At 49.9% G+C, this 5600-nt stretch overlaps 1 long non-coding RNA gene across 1 annotated transcript; it reads left to right on the forward strand.

Moving 5' to 3' along the window:
• Window positions 1–665: 665 nt before the first annotated feature.
• LOC130367637 (uncharacterized) lies at window positions 666–1399 on the forward strand. Its single transcript, XR_008892119.1, has 3 exons — window positions 666–738; window positions 839–1003; window positions 1106–1399. It is a non-coding gene; the product is annotated as an uncharacterized LOC130367637 (long non-coding RNA).
• Window positions 1400–5600: the final 4201 nt, after the last annotated feature.

The following is a 5600-nucleotide window of genomic DNA, read 5'->3' on the forward strand; positions in this document are numbered from 1 at the left end:
GTTTTTCAAAGCCCACATTGCTTTATTTCTGGTGCTTTTCCCCCCTTTCGACAGACGTCTGTCCAGCTATTGCAAAGCTACAACTCCCAGCATGCCCTGACAGCCGAAGGCTGAGAGTTGTAGTTTTGCAACAGGTGGGCAGCCACAGGGGATCGGTGTTGCAGTATGTCAATCTAGGGCCATGGTGTCTGATCTTGAACTGGCAGCAGGAGCCACGACCACTTTAAATCAATGGCTGCCGGGACGTCTGACTAGTGATATCCTTCGCTCCAGACCGCAACGTCAGGGACGTCACTCGTCAGACGTCCCGGCGGCCAGCGCTGCTCATTGAGCCTACCGGAGTAGCATTGATCTATGTAAGAAACCTATGGGCCCAGGCTGTTGGGGCCACCAAATGATATTACTTATACAGAATGTCTGGTTAGGAGAAACAAATATAACGCACCCACAGGGAGTGGCGCCATTTTTATAAAATTTGTCAAAAACCTTAGATAACAGTCATACAGAATATATTAGAAAGCTTTTTTTATTTTCAGCCAATCAGAGAGCAGCACTACTGAAATAGAACTCCCAGGAGGTAACAGCGTGTCACACATGTGATGTCATAACCATTGTCCACCAAAGAGCAGCACTGAGCAGAAATAACACGGCTCCTGTTCATTCTCCATCAGTGAGGGGCCGGTGCTGGACACTGTGTAGGGACGCGGGAATGCAAAGTCATGCACATGACTGTGACTGGTAAGTGTTACATTGTTGTGTCCAAAAGATCTTTAGTGCAGTTCCATGTGTATTTCTATGATAAACATGTAAATAATCTATCTTTTTTTTCTTATCTTAGATGCAGTATCTCCAGGACATGGAGTAGCATTTCCGGACCTACAGCAAGACGTTGGATGAAGGCATAGCCCCAGAAATAACACTGGTCCTGTTCATCAGTGAGGGGCCGGTGCTGGACACTGTGTAGGGACACGGGAATGCAAAGTCATGCACATGACTGTGACTGGTAAGTGTTACATTGTTTTGTCCAAAAGGTCTTTAGTGCAGTTCCATGTGTATTTCTATGATAAACATGTAAATAATCTATCTTTTTTGTCCCCTATGTTAGATGCACTATCTCCAGGACATGGAGTAGCATTTCGGGACCTACAGCAAGACGTTGGATGAAGGCACAGGGCTAGGAATCATGCACATACACAGAAACATTTGCCCAAATTCTAGAGGTAACCTCCTTTAGTATGCCCAGAGGAAGGGCCATACAGTAGCCATGGATTCCCTACAGGTTTCCTCCCCTCTGGAGGTTTTTCCTGTCCTGAGTATTAGTTACTGTCCGCTCTTTGTGAGTGATGGGAGGTTACAAAAAATCCCCTACACAAACATTTTAATAAATTATAAATAAAGTTCCCCTTTTTTTAAACTGTTCTTTGACTTGTTCGACTCATTTATTTATTTCTGTGTGTGAAAATAGAGTTAGCAAAACATGGATGACCAAAGCTGCTCTCCTGCACGATCTGCATAATGCGGTGCGGAGAGAGGTAACTGGTGCTGGGTGGTGCAGTTTATGAGGCAAATGTACAACACCCAGCAAGTTCCATGCACAAGCCTTTTTCTGATGAATGGGACTCATGCAGGGAACTTGCTAGGGGTCATACGGTTGCAAAGGATCAACTTTTGGGTACATGAACTGTCCCTTAAAGGGGTACTCCGCCTCTAGATATCTTATCCCCTATGTAAAGGATAGGGGATAAGATGTCTGATCAAGGGGATCCTGCTGCTGGGACCCCAGCAATCTCCATGCAGCAACCAAAATTCTAAATAGTATGTTTAGATCACTGGTTCCTGTGGTGGGATTCGTGACATCATGCCACACCTTCTTGTGACATCACACCACCTCCCATAGACATAAATGGAAAGGGCGTGGCGTGAGGTCACGACCCGCACCACGAGAACCCAGAGTTCTAAATATATTATTTGGAACGCCGGGTGCTGCATGAAGATCGCAGGGGTCCCAGTGATCAGTCATCTTTTGTCCTATCCTTAAGGTAGGGGATAAGATATCTAGGGGCGGAGTACCACTTTAAGGAATTAGAGAGTGTAGGCATGCCTTACAAGCAGGTAGAAAAAGAACAGCTGGGAGAAATGACAGGACACGAAGCAATATATGGCTGGGACCGATTTTGGGTGTGTTCTGGCCAATTAAAGGAGAACTATGGCAAAAATTAACTTATCCCCTATCCATGGGTTATGGGATAAGTAGCTGATCGTGGGGGGTCCCCCTGCAATACCTGGGATGAGACCCGTCGCTCAGTGAGAAGCGCTCGCTGCAGACGTCAAAACTCAATTTCCCTGGACCCCCCTTCCTTCATGTCCACCACAGACGCCCCCAGACTGCTGTCTCTTACAGAGTTTTATGCCCAGAAATGATTGGCTACTCACTTTGTCAGTAGATTCTCATCCTAAATATGAAGACAATCCGGGAAATGTACCTGTGGAGAGGAAATGTTGTCCAGTTGCTCTTAGCAACCAATCAGATCACTTCTTTTATTTTTCAGAGGTCTTCTCAAGAATGAAAGAAGCAATCTGATTGGTTGCTATGGGCAACCTGATGAAAACATATTTTTTTTCTTTAACAACTACAGTACTACAACTCCCATTGTAGTGTGTCTGTTCAACCTGTGCCTCCTCCAACCCTGACCCTTAGGGGGGCACAGACGGACCACACTGGGGGTTGTAGTACTTTCATTTTTACAGTTCCCCTATAACTCTGCAGCTTCGGTAGAAGTATGAGGCTCATCCTTAGAGTCAGTGTATCTGGCTGCTCCGGTGTTCTTCTATTTTACAGCCTGGACCCTGTTCTCCTCCACACTGGTCCCTGTGGTCCAGTCAGATGGTTCTGGACTGGGGCTGAACGGTTGCTTGAGGGATTTAGTGGCAGATTTTTTTGGGACTTCAGTTGTTGGATGACCTCTCTCTTCAGTGGCTGCTGATATTCGTAGTACAGAATTTACAGGTGTTACATAAAAGGGGTACTCCGGGGGAAAACATTATTTTATTTTATGTTTTTAAATCAACTGGTGCCAGAAAGTTAAACAGATTTGTAAATTACTTCTTAAAAATCTTAATCCTTACAGTAGCTCAGCTGCCGTATGCTACAGAGGAAGTTGTATAGTTCTTTTCGGTCTGACTACAGTGCTCTCTGTGAGTAGTAGCAAATCTCCATAGTAAACTTCTCCTACTCCGGACAGTTCCTGACATGGACAGAGGTGTCAGCAGAGAGCACTTCCTGTGGAACACAGCAGCTGTTGGGTGTGTCTGACTTCTAGAGTTTTCCAGAGAGAGAGGATTGAAGCAGTGTTTCCTGCAGCCTTTTCCCCAGGAGGGGGACAGCTTCCTTGGGAGAGCCTCCTGCTATGGAGCCCCAGACTTCCACCCCTCGAACTAGGCAGGAGGGGGGTGGGAGTGAGAGAGCTAAGGCCGATTTCCAGGACAGGGTGAGAAGATCCAGCAGGCTCCGCAGTAATGTGGAGCCCACTCCCCCGTCCGTCGCTGGAAACCGCAAGGCGTCCAGTAAGAAGCTTATGGTTATGTCTTCGGGGACTGTGTCTGATACTATGGAACCCCAGCAATGGGGGTGAAGGGTCCCAGGGAGTCGCTAGCTACTTTCGGTTCCCGCATGCAGGCAAATCTAGTAGAATATGAGTAGCTGGGAAAAAGGCTGAAAATCATAAGGGAAGACCTGAAGTTTGCTCGCTACCAAACAGATAACTCTGCCAAGGCCATGAGGGCAAGGTTCGCTGCCAGGGTGTTTCAGCTGACGGCAGAGGAGCAGGAGGTGGTGAGAGCCCGAATGCTGATTGTAGAGGGTGCAGGCATGTTTAAAGAAAAATTAAAGAATGAAGACCGCTATAAAACCATGCGTACACCTGTGAAGGAGGAAGAGGATAGTCAGGGGGAGGAAGAGTGCTTGTGTGTCACAGAGGAGAAGATGGAGGAAGGTGGTGAGGGAGATGGCGGCAGTGAGGGAGATGAGAGTGAGGGGGATGTGTGTGATACCCCGTATACCCCTAAGATCTCTGTCACCCCGAGTGCAGATTACATCAACCCTGCCCAAGTCGCCTTACCAGCCACCTCTGAGGAAAGTGACAGTAGTGATGGCGGTGACAGTGGACTGGTCTGTGGGGGGCTCCTGCGGGCCATAGTGATGCAGGAGACACCCACCCGTCTGGAAAATTGCAGTTTTGGCAAGGACCTGGGCCCTGAGGGGAGGAAGAGGGAAAAAAAAGAAGAAGAAGAAAAAGGCTGAGGAGCAGATAAAGTTTGTTTTCTTTCCAATCCAGCAGTCTGGGCCACCTGAAAAGTTGATTCAGGCTGCTGGGCCTCCCAACCTGCCAGATCCCGCTTCTGCTGTGGAACGGGACCAGCACGGGGGGTACAGTGCTTCATCCAACATGGCCGCAGGTGCTACAGTAACGCGTCCTGCTGGTAGGGAAGAGCAGGACGGGCTAATGGTGGGCAATAGTTATGCGGCAGTTTGCAAGGGGAGCGGTTCCCCGAGTATTGTGGGCAATGTTACTAGCCCTGCGGGGCACTTCCCTGAGAGGGGGGGGGGAGTGTCCATTCGCCTGAGGTGTGTGGTGAGATCTTCTGCTCGGGGGGCGGTCCCCTGGGCGCTGCTAGTAGTGTCGGTGCTGCGGGGCACTCCCCTGAGAGGGGGGGAGCATCCAGGTGTCAGAACCTGCTGCTGAGCCCGTGCGGTTGGGCACAGTGTGTGGCGCGGACACTGCAGGGATCTCCCCTGTGAGAAAGGGGAGTCCCTGCACATCAGTGGCACGAGGAGGGATGAAGTTGCGCCCGGAGGGGCAGCCTCAGCTTCGGGAGGTGATGTCGGCGGTAACATCTCGAATGGAGGAGGAGTCAGCGTCGCCGACAATGGCAGCCGCCGGTGACCTGAGAATGTACAAAAAGGCCAAGCTAAAGCATGTCCAGGCCAGCCCAGAGGTAGTGGGTGAAGCAGCTGCTGATCCCAAAAATACTGTCAATAAAAGCAATGTTAATACAAGGTGTGTGAAAGATGGGAGTGGTAGTGCTGTGGATGAGAGGGGTGTATGTGGCAGTGGTAGTGGTGCAAATGGGAGGAGTGGTAGTGGTGCAGATGGGAGGAGTGGTAGTGGTGTAGATGGGAGGAGTGGTAGTGGTGCAGATGGGAGGAGTAGTGATGTGAATGAGAGTAGTAGTCGTGGTGTGGATGGTAGGAATAAGAGTGGCATTTGTGGCAGTACAGGTGGCCTAGGCGGGGATGTAGGGACGGTGTCTGGTCCGGCTGCCCCCCCGGTCGTCAGGAGTTATGCAAGTGTGGCGGCTGGGGGTTCAGTAGGATCTTTACCTCCTGCATCTGGTGAAGGTCAGTTGCAACGGCGCCTCCTGGAGGCACTAAAGAAAGGAGAAAGGACGCTCCAGGTAGAGGGAAAGGAGATGGACCTGTCTTTTTGGGTGGAGAGACATGGTCTGGGAGCGTTCTGAGAGAGGAATGGGTAGGCCGTCTGGTCCCTTCAGACACCCGGGCAGGAGGTAGGTCGCAGGAATGTGGCCCGTTTGGTCTGGAA

Source organism: Hyla sarda, chromosome 4 (genome assembly GCF_029499605.1).
Source record: "Hyla sarda isolate aHylSar1 chromosome 4, aHylSar1.hap1, whole genome shotgun sequence".
Classification (NCBI taxonomy): Eukaryota; Metazoa; Chordata; class Amphibia; order Anura; family Hylidae; genus Hyla; species Hyla sarda.